Source organism: Erithacus rubecula, assembly GCF_903797595.1.
Source record: "Erithacus rubecula genome assembly, chromosome: 12".
NCBI lineage: Eukaryota > Metazoa > Chordata > Aves > Passeriformes > Muscicapidae > Erithacus > Erithacus rubecula.
Window position 1 is genome coordinate 14,376,071 of NC_136664.1, and position 22,500 is coordinate 14,398,570.

At 38.1% G+C, this 22,500-nt stretch overlaps 1 protein-coding gene across 12 annotated transcripts in view; it reads left to right on the forward strand.

Annotated features, from left to right (window-relative positions):
* ZNF536 (zinc finger protein 536) overlaps positions 1-22,500 on the forward strand; it is a 342,685-nt gene that overhangs the window by 51,236 nt on the left and 268,949 nt on the right. For 10 of the 12 annotated variants that reach the window (XM_079316181.1, XM_079316174.1, XM_079316173.1 and 7 more), the window contains 2 exons: positions 3,556-3,632; positions 15,983-16,048. The gene's annotated coding sequence lies outside the window, so the exon portion shown is untranslated. Of the gene's footprint in view, positions 1-3,555; positions 3,633-6,064; positions 6,134-15,982; positions 16,049-22,500 lie in introns of all 12 variants that reach the window. The other 2 variants (XM_079316175.1, XM_079316185.1) reach the window with 1 other exon arrangement.

A 22,500-nucleotide genomic window follows, 5' to 3' on the forward strand; every position in this document is an offset into this window, starting at 1 on the left:
ACCCTGCTTTAGGGACTGTTTATCTCTCTTCATTTATGCATGTAACTCCCAGTGACACCAAGTGGACCCTTCAGGCCCCGCTGGTCCCATCCTGCATTTCTGATGAATGCAGTGCTCACATGGAGGCCAGGGAAGGGTGTTCTGCACAGCTCCTGGGCTGGCTTTGTGCTGTCATTGAGCCTCTTTCCCTGCCTATCTCTGTCCCTGCATCTCTGATGTGCCCAGGGTGAGAGCAGCCATGCCATGGCAATTTAAGAGGCCCTCAAAAAGCAGCTGATAGGGAATAATTATTTAAACATGACACCTCATTCCATCAGAAAGGGTATGCCTTTTACAGAGGGCCTGAGCCTTGTCTCCTTGAGATTAGCAGGGTTTAACATTGACTTGAACAGGAATGGGATGTGCTGCTAAGTCCATGCTCAAGCTTCTGTTTTCCCTTGCTGTATTTTAGATTTCCATCTGTAACCTGCAGAAATCCTTCTGGCCCCTGCTCATCAGTGGGACTAGATTACTTTCTGCCTTTCATGTCTCTAATTCATTTCAGGGAATGAGCTATATAACCATGCTTTAAGAATGAACAGAAATTGTGCTATTATATCCTAGTTATGTCCTGCCACTACTTTTTATTTTTATCATACTGTTTCTGAAGATCTTTGGGGTTTTTTGTTCTCTGGGGGTTTGCTGGATCACTCATTGAGCCAAGTGCAACTGCACAGCAGTGTTACTGTGGGAGGCTTACTGTAATAAATTGGTCTGTAAGGATTCATGGTGCCATTTTTTAATGCCAGGGAGTGTATTAGACACTGGTAAACTGGCCCAATTTGACCTAAGTGGAACTGTCTTAATTTGTTTCCAAGCAGCTTGCTGCCTGTACCTTTAAAATATCTGCTTTACATAGTCAGTGTCAAATGTGTTAGAATAATATTAGCACAGGTAAGTAAAATACCTTTTTATAAGGCTTTAAATCATTTCTGTTACAGTTTAATGTGTAAAGCTACAGATTTTCCCAATTTGTTCGTAAGGTTATGTATCACAGACCTTAAATCATTTAAGGTTTTAAACCTGAGGGGTTCACTCTCAGTCATGAACTGGAAAGCAGATTGCAAGAGACATTGACATGCTGATCAATGACATGAAGCCTCCAAACAAATCAGTACAGGACTTTAAGAGATGAAGCCTTACTGTGTTCTGTCTGTCATCAGAATTTATAAAGCATCTTAGTGAAAGCCCCTTGAGAATCATTCCTAGAATTTTGCAAGTCATGAGCGTGTATGTAAAAGCTGATTTTTTTTTTAAACACAAGTAGCCTTGTAATAGCATAGCAAAAATGTGGCCTATGATGCTGGTGTAGGAGTAAAGAACCTGTTTAGTGAGATAACATCTTTTAGAAACCTAACAGTTTATTATTTTTGTTTCTGTTTCTTGGCTTTTACATTGAATGAGCTGCAAGTAAACACTAGAAAGGTATATCTCTGAGATTTTAAGACATCAACAAGAGCAGAAATTCCAGACAAACAAGCTGTCACTGTTTTTAGATACCGTGCAACTGAAAATGTTGGATGGGACCTATGTTTATCTGCAGCAGTCCAGGAATTTGCTGTTCTTATGTGTTCAAATATAGTAACTGAAATTCACTTATTTAAATTCTAAAATGGCATGGGCCTTCATAAATGGGATCTGAATCCTATCTAGATACAATTTCATGTTTAGGAAGACCAAATCTGATACAGGGGTTTCTTTTACCCAGTCACAAAAGGTTTTTTATTCTCTACAGTCAACACTGTAGGTGCTTCTCTTGACTTTTGCAATGTTTTTCTCATGTAACTGGGTTTTCCCATTGATATGGGGTTGGAGTAATGCCTTGTACCTGCTCACCACCCATCCAGCTCAATAGGAAAGTGTCTCATGAGAGAACAGGCTTGCTGTTCAGAGCTTATAATTCAAATATAAACCCAGAGATACTTGGCAGGTAAAAGAAAACTGGGCATGAGGAAAGAGCAGGGAAGAATGCCTTCCTAGGTATGAGGAGCAATGGGAATGGCAAATCAGGTGATTACTGCAGGATAGTTGGTGGTTTGCTGTGCAAATTTGAGTTTTAAAGATGGGGCTTGGAGTTTAATTGGAGCAATGCTCCTGTGTCAGAAAAGTTCTATGGCAGAATTATCACTTGGAAAAGGTTTTGAAACACATGGCAAAGACTGGTTCAGTCTGCCAGAGAGGAGGGAGGCAGGTGGATTTAGGAAGCCTTATGGTGAGCCATCACAGTGGCAGTGAGCCTGTGCTTGGTGTGGTGGGGAACCCAAGGGGAAAGAGGAGCTGGTGTGGACAGAGAGGGACTGAACTTTGACTGGATGTAATCCTGACCTGGTGGAGACTGCAGAGATCTCAGAGGGTACAAGAGAAGTGTTGTATCAGTATTGCACTAAGGGAAGGCTATGCTCCTTAGTGGTGAGCTTCTGTTTTCAGAATTATTTCATACTGTTTTCATCAGCAAGAGGAGCCCTCAAAGTTGCTGTTTACTCTTCAAGCCAACAACAGCACTGAGCAGCAGTGTGGTCCTGTCGGTGCTGACCAATTTAAACCAAATCCAGCCCTGTGGCCAAGCTCCTGATGGTTTCCCCCAGAGATGAAGGCTGCAGTTTTGTTCATGCTGGCACCACTGCAGCTCTCAGAGCTCTCAGTCAATGCTCCTCTGGGCAATCAGGGCTGGAAAGGTGAACCCAGAGGCTGTGGTGCTTGAACTGGGGTTTCAGAGCCTGCTGTATGAAAGAGTTTGGTTGATGCAGATGTACAAAGTGTATTATTTGGAACTGACCTTTAATTTTATTTGTTAGACATTCATAGGAATAAACATAGTTAGAATTCTCAGTCATAAATTCTTCAGATTATAGCTTCAGTCGAGTGAACTTTATTTTGCTCTAAGAACGCCCTTTGTTTTTGTTTCTATTTTGCTTACTAATGTAATGGCCCTAAATTCACTACTGACAAATATCTTGGAAGTATTCTGCATGGCTTTTACTGCTGGCTCTTATCTCTTTTAAGTAGGGTTTATTAGATGAGATCATCTACAAAGGACTTATTTCTGTTATAAAATGGAATTTAAAAAAAGTAAAAATACAATTAGTAGCTGTTCTCTTTTTACTCAGTTTGAAACATTAGAATATCAATGTCAAAGAGAATAACTGGGTTTCTGGAGTATGCTATGCAACTTTTGTTTTATCCTGTTTTGTCCTCTTTTGCTGTACTGTCTAGGGGAAAGGATCAGAAGAATTTCTTTCTGCTCCTCATCATTATCTTGAGAGAAGGTTTTCCCTCTCAAAACAATCCAGAACTGAAAGAAGTTTTCAGTTCCAAATATAAAATGACCACCAAACACATACATTATGGAAGCTAAAAAATAAAAGGTGTTAATCCCAGTAATATTGTAATTCTTAATGCTCTCTGCTGTCCTGTAGATTGTCTGCTTGAGGTGGCATTGTAATATTTTAATGTAAATGTCTGAACCAAACACTGAATTTTGACATATTAAATTTCTCAATGTTTTTCTTTTTCCAGTTGTGACCTTCAGTACCTATCCAGTGTCTTTTAAGAATTTTCTGATCCAGGGAACAGATTTGTTGGCTTAATAATTGGTAAGAATACTTATATTGTTGTCATGCTTTCTTCTACTTATGGATCTGAGTCTAGCTTAGTTTTTCCATATTTAAAAAAATTAATGGGAAATGAAGTACCTAAATTAGTTTTAAAAATCAGTTATCACATTTTTTATGTCTTCAAAAATATTATGTCTATGTCTTGCAAAACTTTTTTGTAGTTCTTTCAGGTTTTAGTGAGCTACAAATAGATTTTTTTCAAGAAAAAATTCTGCTTGGTAAAATCATGAGCATTCATCTTTATGCAGTTGATATGTAATAATTGTGTTGGGGATGAATCATCATTTATTACTTTATCATCAGACTGCTGATTTAAAAAAACCCATGACACTCCTGATTAAATTCATTTTATCATTTTTTGGTTGTTTTTTTTTTTTCTCCTGTAAGTTCAATAGAACATCTCATGCATATTATTAAGAACCGTATTCTGTTGTATATTAGCATGAGAAGAACACCCATGAAAATCAGTGGGTGGAGGGGTGTACTACATTGTATATGTGATTTTCCTCTGAGCTATTCCAGTGCAGTAGAAGAAAAACTCCTGTAAAGTCTGAGAAATCAGATTGGTGTGGAAATAGGTGTGAAATCAAAATTGGGTTATTTGGCCCTCAGTTTGAAATAAAAGTCTTGCTTCTTAGGAAATAACCAATAATTAATTCCTCATTCCACATGCATTAATTGATCCTTAAATCAAAATTTCTGATAGCTTCTGCTCCCAAATGAAATTCTTATGTTATTTCTTTATTTTAATTGTTACACTGGGTTGTCCATTCCTTTTTATATCTTGTGAATTAGTAGAATCTCTGTGATTCAGAGGAATTGTGCTGATTTATAGCTGATGTGAGAGGATATCCAGGCATATTAAAGCTTCAGTACTGCAAATGCCTAAGCAGGTATTGAATTACTGATGCTAATGGAATTACTCACGTGAGTAAAGTTGAGACGTAAGTGTTTTCAGGATTGATGTCTGTACTTATGAATTTATATCATTTAAGAGTATGGCTCACAATTTTTAAAACTTACTAATTGAATGTGAGCTACTGGATTTTATTCTAGACAATTGACTTGAAAAGAATTACGGTGACTTGATTCTAGAATAATTCCATCAGCTTCAGAGAAGATATGTGTGTTTTCTAATGCTGTAAATAAGGATGTAGTTTGACCAATTCACTCCACTGATCCCCACTAATATCAGGAAATACTTGCCAGAGTAAAGGAGGAGCACAGGACCGGACAATTAGTGATACAAATGGTTTCAATCAAATGGTTAAATAGCTCAGCAAAGACGTGGTTCGTTTCGTAATAGCATTTGGGATCCAAATAAAACCGTCTGAGGGATGTGCTGTTTGTTGTGATGTTAATGCACAAAACAGAAAACTCTCAACATGCCTTGAATTTCAGGGGGATGTTATTAAACCATTATGCATTAAAAAAAAAAAAAAGAAATTCCAAGCCCACAAACTTAAAATACGCATGCAGAAGCTCATACTCAATTCTAATTAACAAAGCTTACCTTTCTCTTGACCATAGAGGTCATCATGTAAACTATTTAAATTGATAGTAATATTATGCAGCACTAAATTAATTTTACATTGTATACAGTTTTTATTGTGACTTTATCTTGTTTCAAAAGTGCTTACTTTCTGATTTTGTGGATATTACTGACTGGATTACTTTTATTTTGGTTTTTACACAACAGTTATATTAGAAATTTGCTGTTTTATTCTTACCTTCTTAGTAAAAATCCTTTTATCACACAATGGGTAATTTATATCCATTACCAGCCCTTTCAATCCTTTTCAGTGGTGCTGTCAGTGCCTTTGGCACAGTAATGATTAATGTGATCTAATAATAGTGTGCCATTATATTACCTTAGTAAAACATGTACCAACATCCTATTCAGATCTACCAAATTCATAGCTTCCTATAATATTTTTGTTGAAAGACAGGATTACTATTTTTCAAAGCGCAATTTTTTTTTTTTTTTTTTTTTGCCTTTAACATATTTAATGAAATTCACAATTCTTTGCCATGGTAATCTTCGTGCATGCATTTGGGCTTGATGGGTGAATTTTATATCATTCTGCATTATTATGATTTGTTAGGCAAATTGTTTGACACGTAAAAAAAGATATGCATTACATTGTTTTGCTTTGTTAAGGGTGCATTTTAAGCATTCGGTACCTTCTGATTATTCCACTGTATTTATCATAGAGAGTATATTTAGATTGTAGTATGCAAGAATAAGTATTTGGGCTAAAATGTGTCTTTTTTTCTACATTCTAACCCAGATACTGCCACATTCTGCAGAAGGCAAGCTCTCTGCTCCTCTGCCCAGCAGAACCAGTTTTGGTTACAGTTGATTTGCTCTGGTGCTTGCTCTTTGGCACTTCCTTGCTTTTTTTTGCCAGTAGAAATGTGCAGAATGGTGCCCAACTGTGAGCTGGAAACTGGGATCGTGCCTGTAGTTTCAACCCAAGGTAAATACACCCAACAGCCAGAGCCACACGTATCTGCCCCACACCTGAGTTTCACCCAGACAGAGCATTGCTTGACCCCCAGCTCCAGCTGCCAGGGACTGCCAGTCCACCCAAGAGGCAGAGAAACAGCCCAGAGAACATATTTTTTGTTAATAAAAAACACTGGTGCTTGTAGGAGTGTGGGAGAGGCGTGTGACTGCCTGCCTTCAGTCATCCCAGTTAGGCACTGCTGGAGGCATGGAGGGGTTTGGGGCTGCTCTTGCATCCAGCACTGATTCCCCCAGTCCTCTGCAGCAGGACCTTCCAGTCTTGGGTCCATCCATTTAATAATGCTCCTAATCAGCATGGCTGAAGAGTTGGGATAACACTGCATCCTTGCAAAGCATCTTAAATCTTCATCACCCCAAGATGTCATTATTGCAGTCAGGTAGTCACATACTTAACATTGTCGCAGCAAAATTGAAACGAGACAGCATGTCCACATTTTAACTCTACTTTGTGATGTTTGCTAAATACATACTCTTACTGTTTCATCATATCACAATAAATAATGAATGAGAAAAATATTTTAATCTTGTCAATACTAGGAATGTCTAAAAACAAGCAAAGTGTGTGTATGCATTTATGTGGATTCCTTATTTGATTTAGGCTAAGCGATACAGCTGTAACATGATTTGAAATATGCAATCAATGTAAACGAAGAAAAATATTTTGAATGCAGTATATAAACTGTGTGGCTCTTTAGACATATTTTTAGGAGAAGAAAAAAGATTGTGATTGTCATACCCTGTAACAATAATACTGCCACTGGAAATATATGCAGCAGCTTTATTTTCTGCCACGGTAAAGACAATCTTAAGTCTTGGTCATTTAAATCAAAGACATTCTCATCTCTTCCACATAGCTGATTCTTCATGACATAACAAGAAATGAAGGGGAAAATAAAGCTTGAAATCTTGGTTTAGCATTGTAGTCAAAAGGCTTAAAGAAAGTTCCAAAAGATGCTTCCCTGTTTTTAGTAATAAATAGTTATGTACAAAATAGAAAAGCCTTTTACTCCTCAAAATTACTTTACTAATGGAGATATAATTATTTAAAGCTCTAACTGAGCTGTACCAGTCTTGAATTAGAGATGCCTTAGGTTGGACTGTGTATTGTGCAGATTGCATTATACCTTACTGCTTTATTACTCCTGCATCCTGCAGTTGTACCAGTCAGGGCCAAGCTGAAATGAGAAATGGTGGCTTTCTTTCTTGAGCTATGAATAGAACGGTCAGTGAAATGTTTCTCCCTCATTTCTCCACATGCCACTCAAAATAGATGTAGTAGACTGCAGGACAGACTTCTCCATGGTCTAAAGCATTTTCAGTGTCTGGTTGGTTGTTTTTTGATACTGTTCCATTCAGTGGGAGATCCTTGTACAAAGTGCTGGAGGCACCAAGTTCCTCAGGGTGGTTTTATGTCTGTTTCTTTGGTAAAGTAGGATTGGAAGTCAGTGAAATGGCCAGCCAAGGAGTATTTCACCTGGACATCTGTCCAGCTTTATTCTGATGGGACAGAGGTCCTGATGTGTCATCTCTGGGAGTAGGGCTGGCTGGAGGAGGGAGAAGAAGCCCTGATGCAGCTGCACAAGCTGTTACAGAGCCCCATTACAACCCACTGCCCTTCTTTGAGCTCCTGCCCGTGCTGCTGTACTGTGATCCTTAACACACTTGGGTAGGTTAGGAAGTGGCTTCTTTTGTGTGACTCTGAAAGAAAGGCCTCCCAGAAAGCAGAGGAAGAAGAATAATGCAAAATTAAAGAATCTTGGCCTAGTCTTGAAAGACAGAAAAGCACAAGAGGAAAAGTATTTTTGGCTTTTAAGCTAATTTTATGTCTTGTGAAGCCATCAAGTCAATGAGTAGAAGGGGCAACTGGCAGTTCTTGGGTTATATTACTAGCCACTGGATTACTGTGTGACTTTAGTAATGAAACATAAATGTTCTCTCTGCTCCCCAGTGGGCATAATACCATTTACCTGTCTCAAAAATGCTTTGTAATTTAATTAACACTTGGAGTGCTCTTTGAGATCCTTAGATAAAAGCAGGCAAAATGAGTCAATTGTTACAGAAATCCCAATTTATCCCCATTTAAAAAAAATTACACTTTGTCTTGACTTTTTCAAACCTCAGATAATGTTTGATAGGAGTTTTGGGCTTTGTTCTTACTGGTCCTTGGAGTCACTTATTCTTAGTGATTTGCATAGGCATGGTGTAGGTATTACTTTTTTGTTCAACAGAGTATTTTGGTGGATCATAAATTACCAGTCCCTGTGCTGGGAATCTGCTTCTGAGAGAAGCATACATTTTCAGAGGAGAATTTGAGTTGTGCTTGACAAGTTCTGCATTTTTCTTCAGTATATACCTTTCATTGTTTTGGGAGAAAGATTTCTTCATTTTTGGCTGTGCATTGGCTGTAATAGCTTGGGTTTTGTTTCATGAAGTTATGCTATGTGTTACTGATAAATTAAATGAGAGAAGTATTGTAACCACAGCTCTTCCTCAACCATGTTTAATTACATCCTGTCCTGGCCAGATCACAGTGGCCAAACCAATTCCTGTCTATAGACAACTTGCTCAGAAGTACACCCTGATCTGCCTTTGATTAAAATAATTGTATGTATACTTCTGCCTTGTAAGCCAGCTGAAATGTTGATTTTTACATCTGCTCTGACCTCCAGTAAAGAAGTTTTACTTTTCAGCAAGCAGAAACACTTGCAGCATGTGAGCTGCAGCTTCATCCATCCATGCTTTTCATCTTGTGCTGGTAACAGCCAGATCCTTCTCTCAAATCCTAAAGCCCATCTCATTGCTCCTGGGTGCCTAATTCATTCTCACACTTCTTCCTCTTCATCTTCATGCATTCATGTGGTCTTTGCTGCCTACCCTACCCCTCCCTTTGCTTTTAGAGACAGTGGAAACAGCACACACATACCTGGACACAGCTGGGCTCAAAGTAAGTTTCTCGGCAAAAATCTGTGTTCAGACATTTCCCCCCCTTTTAATCTACTTTTTTGCCACTGTCTTATTTTAACTGCTCAAAGGAGTTTAAACACGCTCCTAGATAAGAAGATAATCTCAACAAGCATCTTTACCACTAGCAAAAATGTGGCACACCTGTTTGCACACAGGCTTGATGAAATATCTCAAAATTATTCTAAGCAAGTCTGCCATTCCCTTCTGGTATTAAGTGTCATTATTTTGAAGTTCTAAGTTGCACTGTTTCTGTAACAGCACATAATAAAACCTAGATGGGAGTTTATATCTTTCTTATTCTTGCCTTCATCTTCTCCAGCAGTTGTTTCAGCAGAACCCTTTTGCTTTTGCTTTGATAATTTAAACAGACAGTGTGATGCAGTTGTGACAAACTGAGGGCTGACTCTCAGCTCTCGTGGAAATCTGGCAAAGTCAGAGTAGCTCAAGTGATCTGCCACTGCTTTTCAAATATTTTAGAGTAATACAAGCTCCATTTATCACAAACTGTTAATCTTTTTTCTGACTCTACATCTGACTTTCCTTCTGTGTAAATTTTACTTTTGTTTCACTTTTTAAAGCATATTCTACTGCAGAAGAACTGGATAAAAGTAAAGAGGGAGATGTTTGTGAAATCTATACCCAGCTGTAGTGCCAGGTATCAGCTCTGGAAGGAGGTGCAAATGTGCAGTAGCAGTGTGGACACCTGTGTACAGGAATTTCCAGGAGCAGCTTGCTTTAAGAACAGGTGAAAGTGTGCAACCCTAACAGTCAGAAAGCAGAAGCTTCTCTCCCTTTCTCCCTCATGCCCTTTCCCTGGAACATTGCATTTTTACTGCAAGTGTGGCTGGATAAAAATAGAGCACATCTTAATGCTCTTAATAGAGATCCCAAGTGTTGCTTTGAATGGACATTGTCCTGTGAGCTCAACATTAGAGGAAAATTCTTGTGATCCTTTTCTTTCCTGTGGGTAACTGCACATTGCATAGCTGACCAAATATGCCAAGACTATGGAAAAAGAGAAAATGGCAAGATGACTATTTCCCCAAAACAGTAAACACACATTGCAGCCTGGCTTCTTATTTGAGAATGCAAGACTTTACTTTTTGAATAACTACTGTATTTTAACAATAGGCATCAAGTGGTTGCTATGTGATACACAACAGTGTTTTTCATGAACTTTTGGCTGCTGAATAAGCCCAGCAAATATGGGTTCTTACCCTTTTAGTTTTCTGGGTCAATTCATTTTGCACAAAGGAGAGAATGATAATTTGAGTTGTAGGCAGAGAATGTTTTCTTCACATGGTAGGGAAGATGAAAGCTTTTTTTATTTGATTTCTTTTTAAATTAAAAATTATAATTCTTTATAGAGTTACAAATAATTATCTTATTACTAAAGCCATCCCATAACCTTTGTTAGAGTCTTTCTCTGTAAAATAATTGCTGATTGTCACTGCAAACTAAAAGTGAGGGAGAATGAGGGGAAACATATAAATATATATGAAACGCGTATGTGTGGAACTTATTTTTTAAAATGCTATTTGATTGCCTCAAAAGTAAAGAATTAGGCAAATGCTCTTTGTTAGGTGGTGCTGGCAGGTTATGGACCATACAGAGTTCTTTTCTGAACTCCTGTTGTCTAAATGCTCAGCCCTTTTCTGCTTGTGGGTCGGAGAGGACAGTGTCTATCAGATTTAGTTGGCTTCCTGATGGGACACCACATTGAGGGTGTTTTTATGTTCTTATCTTCCATTCTTCTGTTGTTGGATTCCCATGGAGCAGAATTTCTGCAAAGTGTGGATCTAAAATCTGTGTGAGAGCAGGGACTGGCACTCAGTAATGGGAGGGGAGGGGGCAGGTGAGGTGGTGGAGGAGCAGGAGGATGTCAGCAGCTACTGGAGCACACAGAGGAGCAGCATTAAGGGCACCTGGGGTGGAGGGAGAAGGAAGACACCACACAGACAGGGATAAAGGAGAGTGTTTGGGGTAGGGGAGGAAGTTATCCATTCAAGTTAATGATTTCTAGCTGTGCAAAGGTACATGAGAACATGTACCTGTCTCTAGTTCCTCAGGCTAAAATACTCATTTAATTGTAATTAGTTCTGGAATAAATGCACTTACAGAGGCCTACACAGAGATAGAAGGGCTTGGTTTGGAGAAGAGTGAAAGTTGGAAGAGAGTTGCTGAGGACAGCTCCATCATGTTGAAAGGCAAAGAGGATGGGTAGAAGGTTTATCATGCTCTTCTGTGAGGTGTTTCTAAGCCACAAGCTATTCTGTCCTGTAGCAGATGTGGACAAGCCTTTGTTTAATCTTGGCCAAATTAATGAAGCACAGAGTCTACATTGCAGATTCATTGAGGCTCTGGAGGGAGCTGAAACATGGATGCACTGCTGGCCATGGCTGGTGCTATACTGAATTTGGTTTTTCCAAAAGGAAAACACAGTTGTGATTACTCTTCCTTGCTGTCTGTGTGTGACAGCATCCATCAGTGCTCATCCATCCACTGAAGTGTCACAATGAGACGTGTTTGAAAATGACAAAGATGTACAAATTTCATCTGAGCATTGTGGCTGTTCATTCTCTAAGGCTCTTTTCTTATCCCCTCACCAAGCTGCCAAAACACAGCTCTAGAGCAGGCTCCAGAAAGGCTTCATTCAAAGCCATCTCTCCTCTAATCTGGACATAACTTCAATCAATTCTCACAGTGGCTGTAGTTCTCCACTTGTGTAATTTACATAATTCCATTAGGTTGAATAAATTTACACAAATTTGTATCTTCTTCTGCTGAGGAGGTTTGGTTGTTATTGCTTTGGGATTTTTTGTGCATAGTCAAGCTCTTGCTGCTTACAGTCATTGTGGCAGATATCAGCCAGCAAGGTATCCACGTTTCACCTTAAAGATTTCCTTACTGAGAAGAATGAAGCTACAGCACATCCCAGGTCACTGCTTCCTGACAATGTTCAGAAAATTCTTATCTTCCCTCTGCATTTTCCCAGTCGCCCTTCTCTTAAAAGTACATATTCTCTCTTTTTGGTTAAGTTCATTCCAAATGCAATTTTGAGGGAAATACCTTTTCTCTTTGGTCTCAGGCACAGCAACACCCCTGCCCCACAGATAATAGGGATTGCTTACTCAAATAGAAAGAAAAATTCTTTTATGGATGACATTTTTATTTTATTTTATTAGATGTTCCATGTAAAGCATTTAGCATTGGAATAATTTTCCCTCTCAAAGTCATATCAGACACAAAGCTGTCTTCGGGGCTATTTCTTCTAGTTCACTGGACAGCTGTTCTGCCTGAAAAGAAAGAAAAGATCATATATCAATCAAAGACTTCAGGAGAATCCTTATGTTCTTTATCTAATAGGAAAATCCTAACAGCGAGTTCTTGATCTTCTGACTTCTGTTTTTTCAGTTTGAAGAACTGCATTGATATATTTTGCAAGACTATCTGTTTGGTTTATTTTTTTTAATGTATCTTTTGTGTGTCGTTTTGATGCTTGGAGGGTGTTACAAACTCATCTTCACTCGTGACAGCCACATCATAAGCAGTTTTCTTACCCCTGTGACTCAATTCATCCTCTTCTGAATGTCACTATGGGCAGAAATTAGTGCTACTTAGCAGAAACAAGGTTCTCATCTCTGCTCTGCTGGTGCTGAACTGATTTCTAGTGGAAAAAGACTAAAGGGCTGAAAGATGTGCCCAACCTGCAGCCTTTTCAACTGGTACAGATGTCTGTATTTACTTATCATTCTGCGGTTTTGTAACTCCATTTTGGGGAAATAAATGAGAATATATATTTTTTAAAAAATAATTTATTGCTGGTTATACAAGTACCCTAGTCTTCCATGATAATTTAATGAAGATTCAAAGTACATTATAGTTCCTGGTCTTTAGAAAAGTATTCTGAATACTTTATACAATTTACTAGGCAATGTATATATGCAGTAGCAGAATTGAGATTAGTGTGTGTCTTTTCATCTGTAAGTGTGGGGTGAGACACAGAACTTGGATGCTCCCTTTCAGCCTAGCAGTGATTACCTTCCAGGATGGAAACCACATCCTCCAGGCAGGGATTCCTGGCTGTGTTATGTTGTGAGCTGAGCATCAGAGCAGGTTTGCACTGGAACCAGAGCAGGAACACTGGAACCAGGCTGGAGGCTGACTCGGAGACACAGGAGCCCAAGGGAACTAATAACCCAACTTGCACATTTTTGCACTAGGGAAAAAGAAAGGCAAACTCAACTCCAAGAAGATTTTTGTATGCACCTGTTGATGCTCTCTCTTTAAAGCAGTCTGTTACATGTTGATGCTATGTTGGCATTTGATGGTATCTTCAGAGCCCAGACAATGCCATGTGGGGCTCAGCAATATAAAGATTTGTAGTGTTTTGATGTGTTTTGCTGAAAGAGACCCTCTGTTCTCTCAGCCAGCAGACCTTGACTTTGGTAAGGCTGTGCAAGGGCTGTCTGGCCTGGATTCCTTTATGTAGGATTGCAGGCAAAATTAAGGCATGACGCAGCTAATTATGCAGTGGGAAAGAGGTATGAGAAAGGAAAGATGTGCCAGCATAATTGCTGTAAATTCTTGTATTTACATATACTTAAAGTCATCCTGATCCAAAATTTCCCGAAGCAAATGAATTTATTGATTCTAAGCAGATCTTGGATCATACTGCTTGCCATATTGGATCAGAATATTGGGCCATCAAGGGCCATTGATTATGACCAGGAGCTGAAGATTTAGAGGAAAAGGCAAGAAACCTGTGATCAGTCATTGTAGAATAAGCTCTCCTTAAGGATGTTGTAATTATAAGCAGGATGCATGGCCAGTGTGCAAACTGTGATAGCTCCAAACAAAGGGAAAACAATGGGGATGATTTAATTCTCTTTTGCTTTGAAATAATAAAAAAAGGGATCAGTTTTATTTAATCAATAGACTCTAGGGTTTGATGTATGGATGAAAACTTACAATCAGTGGAATAATACTTCTGGTTAAGCACTTCTCATCAGGAACTTGTTTGACCTGTGAGCTGCTTCATTTTTTAAACTTAGATGTCTCTATTATAGAACTTCTAAAGATTGTTGCAGTGCCAGCATGGGGAGTGTGTGAGTGTGCTTTAATACAGATGCATCTTGTAGGAGAGGAGATAAACCTTTTTCTTTGTATACAGACACATACATGATTTATCAAACATATTGTATTACTCTGTCTTTACAGTAAAACGTACAGTGGATGTGAATTACTCTATCTGTGAAGGATTAGAAACTCTGATGTTCTGTCTTGTATTCAAGAAGAGGATTACTCTGCAGATAACGTGAAGATAATTTACTTTTAGTGAGGCAGTGCAGTTTAAGGACCGAAAAAAGCAACTTTCTTGAGGCAAAAGGAATAGGAATTGGTATGGAAAAATATAGAGTAGTTGACCACTCACAGAAATCTCAAGAGAACATCAGAAATATATCATTATGTATTTATTGAACAGTTGTCATTTCCATCTTCCTAAAATGGTCTTTTGATTAAAAAAAAAATTAAAAATATGTTGTAAATGCCGAGTACCTTGAAATTCACCAATTTTATTGCATGCATTGGCATGATTGGCAGCATTACATGCCAACAGCTCATTTGAATATGAAACATCTGTACATTATTATTTAGGGATTTTTCATCTGTTGATTTTAGAAATGAGGATTTTATGAGTCCTTGCATGCATAATTGTGTGTTACTTATATACATTAGCAGCCAGTAATGAAAGAATTGGCCAAAAACATACTGTATATGGTTTTGTGATTAAGATAGGAAATGCAGTGTATGAAGAAATACAATATGCACTGCATTTGATTTTAGGTGTGGCAGCAGCAATTATGATTTTGTAACAGTGGAAGTAACATGACAGTTCAAAAGCACAGTGAGAAGATTATGCTTTCTTATACACAGCAATGTAAATTCTTAAAATAACAATGTAATTTTTACATTTTTCACTGGATATCAAGATAATCCAATTTAGAACAATTTATTCTCAACAGGTATGGTAAAAATAGATATATCATTCTGGAGCGTGGTATAATACATTAATTTTTATGAGTGAGTTATGAAGATGTACAACTCAGGACCTAGGATAAACATTATATTCCTTAATTAATCCATTACATTATGGCACATATGTGTCACTTTTATTACCCTAAAATGAAAAATGTTGGGGAAAGAAAAAAAGCCTGTTTTTCTTTGTGTACTAGAAAACCTGTCTTCTAAAATCATGAAAACATAAAATCTAATGCAGCAAACACTATTAATGAGTTAAACATCTAAATTCCTTGAAGACTTGTAAGATAAAGAGCCATCATCTTCTGGTAATCATTCAAATACATTCTCAGCTCAAACATATTAAATATTTTGCAGGCAGTTTCTATATGTTTAAATGAATCCAGACAACTTAAATTCCAGCTAGAGAATGCTGGTGAAGCTGTGACTGAGCAACAATATAGGAACATAGTGGGAAATGGAAAATAAAAAAATCTGTCCCTTTAATATCCCAAAATGCAGTGATATAGATTCCTATAGATTCAGAAGCCACCCATATGGGTCTTATCCTAGCCAAGATTCCTCTTCCTGCCCCAGCACAGATCTCCAGTTATCTGGGGAATTTTTTTAATGGATAGGAAGCTCATAATTTCTAAGGCAAAATGTCCCCTTTGCCTGAGTGCTCTGGCCTCAGTTTAGGAAGTTATTCCCTTTGTCTCTGAGTGTGGGTGGGTATCACATTTTAACCACAGAGTTTTATTTACAGATTGGAATGAATATCAGGCTTGTAATTATGAATATTTTGTATTTGCAGCAAAGGGTCTACAAGAGTGTTGGTCACCCATTGATTAAAGAATTGAATCCCCCACGCTCCAGCCAGGTAAGTTCCATCAGCCCTGCAGCTCTGGGTGCCTTGCTTTGGGAAGGTGGGGGATCTTCCAAACAGTGGTCACTGGCAGAGCTTGGAGCAGACACACTCTTCCTGGTCAGAGATTTCTCAAGCAATTTATCTCTTTGGTTATCTAATATAGGAGCTACTTTTCTAAAATGGGGTATTTCAATTGTATTTAGTGCTAGAGATGGGTGCTGAAACAATCACCTGCATCTTGTCTACTGCACTGTGTTGGAACTTCCTAATATCAAACCCATAAGATTCTGAATGTGTGCTTTGTGAGCCCAAAAGCAAATGATCTTTTACATATCTAAGTGAATACATGCTCACGTGATTTTACAATGCTAGGTTATCTGTCACTATTTGTCATTTCTAAAATCTGATACTAATAGAATTTAGTATTTGTCATTTTACATTAAAATAAGAAAAGACATAAGACAGCACAAACCGAAATATTATTAATGAAAAAACCAAATTAGAGATTATTGTGTATTGAAGACACGAAATTTAATACAAATTAGCACAATACAAAGAAATATGTTTTTCTGCTATCTCAGTATTAGAAGAAAAGCTCTGTTTTCCTCCATATGTCTGTGTCACCAGGTTGTTATTTCTTTTGTTTAGTCATATAATAGAATGTGTTGAGACATATTATACTCAACTTGTGTAGCAGCCTACAAATACTGATTGCAGTTTGAGCTTGTTATGGAAAAGTATTGCCCTGTGGATTGAGAAAATGACCAACAGCGGACTATAATCTATGAAGCTGAGAGTAAAATTGCCAACTAGAGGTCATTTTTCAAACCAAGGGGCAATAGTTTTCTACTATAAACTGAATATTACAGTCAGTATATGTTTTATTAAACCATTTCAGAAACTTGGGAGCAGTTTCATTTAAACTTCTTGCTTGATGTGGCTCAGAGAACAGGCCCAGGGCAGCCCACAAAAGAGGCCTAGTGCAGTCTCTATAATAAATATTCTGTATACTCAGTAATTATGAAGGCTTTAGGGCCTTTATGGTGAATGGCCATATCCTGCCACCATTCTGAATCCTTAGCAGCAATTGAAGTCATTAAGATTTGTGTATAAAAATGAGTGCAGGCTGCTGTTTCTCACTGTAATGCTGTGACAAACTAGAGCTGAACTATATAGAAAAGCCAATTATGGCTATTGCAGTCTACAAGATTAAAAGGAAAATGCCTTTTCCTCCTCCATATCCTTTCTGTTTTTCTTCCCTACTGAAGTATGGAGATGATGGCTCTCATACAGAGGTGATTGCCTAGTGCCTTAGTCAGTAAGAGGAATAACAGGAATGACAATAAACATGCGTGGGCAAAGTGAGCCTTTAACCTCTCCTGTAACACACCTTGCTTCTCCATAGAGAGTTCTGCCACCCTGTGCCTGGCAACAGAGGTGTTTCCTGCAGCCATTGCTTGGAGTGACTCTTAAATATTAATATTTTTTCAGTACAAAACCCTCAGTGGCCTTCAGGCTTTAAGAGGAGTGATGGGGAATTCTAGCTCCTCTGCAAAAGTAGGGTGCAAAGAAATACCAGAAGGACCACAGTGGCTTGGGCAGAAGGAAGCCAAACAAAATATTTCAATTTTTTCCTTAAGAATCCTTGATAAAAATAATCTTGTTTAGAGTTCCTTCTCCATAGCTTCTTTCATAAACTTCAACATCGCTTTGTCTAACTTGCAGGATTTCTGATTTTCTATTTTGGGGCAAAGCTCAGAGTCTGATCCTGGATTTGTGGCATAACCATATCACAGACCAATACTGCTATCTTGTTCACAGCACATATATTCAAATTCCTGCATGTCTAAGTTGGAAATTCACAATCATACCTGTAAATTTTGTGTCTCCACAACCATAATTGGAGATTTCTATCTGTGTTTGCCAGATTATGGCATAGTTACCACTATAGTATGGGCAAATTAGGAGCAAAATATGTTTTTCTACTTGGAGTTTTTAAAAGCCAGACCTTACAGCCATATGTGTGTATATATTATACAGACACAGACATAATTTTCAAATGGTCATAATTTTAAAGGTCTACATAAAACTTCACCTCAGCAAGGGTGATGGATTAGAGTAATAAAAATTGGAGCAGCAAAAGTCCTGTTGTACATCTAGTCCATCTTCTTGACATTACAGAATTGTTCCCTACAGGGTACTTGCTGATACTTTGTCCAGAGCAGTTTTGAATGTCCCAAGCAGTGAAGTTCCCACTAAAGTTTGACAGACATAATTCAAAGGATATTTTTCTGACCCTCTATCTTAAATTAAACAGTTTACCATGATATGTTGGTCATAACTTCAGGGACCTGTCCTGTGTGTGTCTCCTTGGTGCTTCCAGGCTTCTAAATATTTGCAGAAAATCTCCATAAATGACTCTGGTATTGACCAAGCCATTTTCTCTCATCCTTCACCTAAAACTGTCACTGGGCAGATTGTGAGGGTTTTAAGTCTGGGCCAAATGAAGATAATGCTATTAATTTAGTGCTGCATGTATTGCCTAATATATACACACTATATATACGATTATGTATCTAGTCTGTGTTCATTTCTAGGAGGATGTTGTTTAGAGGACTGTCTAATTGTATTGGGCTTCTGCAAACATATAATTAATCTCATTTTTAGCAATGCTTAGCTCCAAGCTGATGGTGTAGAAATATAGGGTTATTTGTTTCTAGAACATTTTTATTATGCACTTTCTATTTTGATTGACAACTATTAATATTTTAAAATGACAGAACTAAAACTTATGCTGCCAGATAGCATCAAATGTAATGTATACTAAGTAAACAGAAGCATGTGAGCAGGATAATATTTATTGTATAGTTACACAGCAATGTGTAAGAGACTAGAGAGAAAATTATTCTTCAAGAGGAATATTTGATATTTTACGCTCTTTAGAAACACAAACACAGGACTGAACTTTGTACCCTGTTTCCTCAGGGTAGCATGCAGATTTTATCATCTACCCTGGATGGGTTGTTCTTGAAAGCTGCCCTTCTTCACCTTTCTTTCTCTCAAATTATCTGCATAGGAGATGAGGGGGAGAAGATCCTTCCAAGATGAATTTTATGGCTCTTCTGCTTTACCATTTGATGGTTTGTCTTGTAGCTCCAGCTGAAATTTCTGCTGAACCCTTCATATCCAGCCCTTTTCCTGGAGGGCTTGACTGTCCAAGTCAGATCCTGCTGGGGGACAGGCACAGTCTAAAGTGTTGGGCAGTAGGAGAGCCATGAGGAGAAGGATTGTAGCACATTGTCCAAGTCAGGTTGCAATTTCTCTTTTGGAAAAAAAAAAATAGCTAAGCAAATATTAATTTTGTATTTAGAAGAAAAAGAATAGTTACTGTGAAGTATATGCAATTTCCCCATGTATTTCTAGTGAATATTTAATATAAAGCAATTAGAGGCAGGGCAAGAATTACACAGCTTTTAAAAAACAACAAATGGAGAGGCTCCCATTTTCATGACACAATTCACCCATCTAAGATTACTTAGGGAATTCAAGTTAACAGGAAGAAGCTGGAATGTTCAGAACCTGGTTCAGAAGGCTGTTCTTAGGTTTGTCTGCCTTGACTATGATGCTGGAGCCAGGTCTGGCTTTAGAATGGGGTGGCAGAGATGTACATCTGCTGAAAACATATATAAACAGTCCAAACAAAGTGAATGAAGATGTAAATTAAAATGTTGTTAAGCACAAGATTATGTGTATATATATACACACACACACACATATATGAAATACCTGATCACAGGGAATTTATATGAACTGTTTGGTGAAGTTCTGCATTCATTCTTTAAATAGAGCACATCATGTTTTATTGTTGTAAAACTCTTTTGGATTACAACCTCCTCTTTGCTCTTAAGTGTGCGTGGTTGACTGCAGCAGTCATCCACTATGCCTTCTGCATTTCCTTCAGCTTTTCCATTCCTTGCAAGTGGTTTTCCCATTGACTTGTGCTTGGCATCAGGTTGATGCCATTAGCAAAAATAACAGCCTTATGAATCTGGATAGGTGAGGGAATTGCAGGTGCTTGTGGAAGTACAATTTGGGAATAGTGGTTCTTGTCGATCAAGGCAATGTGTCATTGTGCCTGATGTACTTGTGAATTGTTATCAATCCTGTTACCAATTTATGTCTAATCCCTTCTTGTCCATCTGTGATGCTTATGGTTCATCTCTTCTGGGCATTAATATCCATGTTTCAGAATGATGCATCTAATGACCGACCTCACTTTGAGGGAACGGTGCCATGTCGTGATGGAATAAAGTGCCATGATGTCTTAGGTAAATAAGCCAATTGGTCTGGGGAGAGGGAAAAACTTCATCTGTCAGGGAAAAAAAAAAAAAAAAAAAGAGGAGAAGCTGTTGGTATATGACTGCTATTGAAATGAGGGTACTACCCGGCAGAATATAAATGAAGAAATGTGCCATCAGACGTGTAATTAAAGTAAGGGTGGTTATATGGAGGTTGGGATCATGTGAAGTGCCTTTCAGGTAACATTTTTGATTTTTGCAGCCATGGTTCCTATGAACTTCTGTGCTACAGAGCAGCCCAGTGCAAATTGCAGTGCTTTGTTCTGAGATTTGGGAAGAATTGCGTCAGAGATGTTACTCATAAGGATCTTAACTGCAGTCTTAGATCACCAGGGTCAGGATTTCAATGCCAGCACTGTTCCCATCTGAGCATCTCTTTGTCTCCTGTAATGTAAATCCTATTCTCAAATGCTTGTGCAGGGTTGGCACTGATATTCAATGGGAGCAAAGGCATCAGAGATCAGATGGAAAATATGTATATGCTGCATCTGTGTATTGTATGTGGCAGTCAGGCAAAGTGATGGAGCAACACTTTAAAATAAACAGGATCTTTATTATACAGTCAAGTGGGGAAAAAGAGGATGTTTCTATTTATCAGTAGGATTTTTTTTTTTTTTTTGTCTTGGGTGTTTCTATCTTTGACTGATACAAATATTTTGGAATCTAAACATATCTCTGCAATACTGTTGTGTCTTTGTTCTGGATTTCTTTCATCTTAACTTATCAACACAGTATATGAGCCATTTTATCCTACAGTGTGATCATCATCCTAGTGTGTATTTGCTCATTAATGTCAGGTTAAGATCTAAAGAAATACGAAAGTAGGAGTGAAATTTCTTTCTTTCCTTTTTCTTTTTTCTTTTTCTTTTTTTTTGTTTTGTTTGTACTAATCTTTTTTTACTAATAATGATGGAAAAAGGAAAACTGTGCTGTGGCTTTAGGTAAATAAAATGTATACACATTTTCCACTAGTGCTCTATTACTTCCAGACTTGGGTTGGCTTAAATATTAGGACTCAAACATGTTCTTAAAACAAAAACTATGATCAAGTTTCTCTTTGGAGTAGGGACTAATTGGTTTGGTATTTAGAAATAATTGAAATATCCTAATAAAATATGCCTTAGATACAAACGTATATGAAATTCACACTCTAATATTTGTATTTTTTCACTGAATATTTTTTTTTTTCACCCATATCCTTTGTATAACTTCATGAACAGTTGGCAAAGTCTGTTTTCCATATACCTGATGTACATAGTGAAGAAATTTTGAAAATACCAATGGAAAAAAAGTAAGAGCCAATAATTTTTTTAAACTGCTGTATGCTGCTAATGGGACGCACATTTGTTACATAAATTGTATCCTCTCTTTTCCATTTTTCTTGTCCCCCACAAATTTACCCTACAAATATTTTTAGACAGCTTTTAAAAAATACGGAGACAAAACTAAAACAGCTTTCTGATTTTCAACTAAACCTGAACTTTTTCCTGAAGATACAGACAGAAGAAGGGGAGAGGGATGTGGGAGTGGGCCAGGGGGACCACAATTTACACATCAGGGTGTACAGTATAAGGTGCTGGGAATTCTCACAGTTGGAGCCTGCTCCTCCCCACTAGCTAAGCAAGGGAATTGTTCTAATCCTGGTCATATGTGGCAGAAAATGTCCCAGGAGCAGCACTGGGCCAGTGGTTCGCAGAGCTTGAGGCTGGAGGTGAGGGGAGCCCACAGCAGAGTCCCAGGGGGAGTGATGGGACACTGACAAGGGTCAGAGGAGGTTTCCCAGCTGAGCAAAACCCTGAGGCACAAGAACTGGAGGTGAGTGAGTCCTTTAGGGGAGCTCAGTTGAGGGCACTAGATGGACCAGGCTCTTTCAGAGCTACTCCCCATGCCCACCCTTCACCTGAGCCATCCAGCCCCTGTTGATATTCCTAAAAATCATTGCTTCCTTTTGTGGGCACACATCACCACCCACAGTCTCATGAAAACAAGCACTTAAGAGTATGTTTTGTCTTGAAAACTTAATATGATTGACGTGATTTCCAACATAAGATATATTTTCTGAAGGTTGCAGGGGGAAGTATGCAAATGTTTTGATGGAGTTGAAAT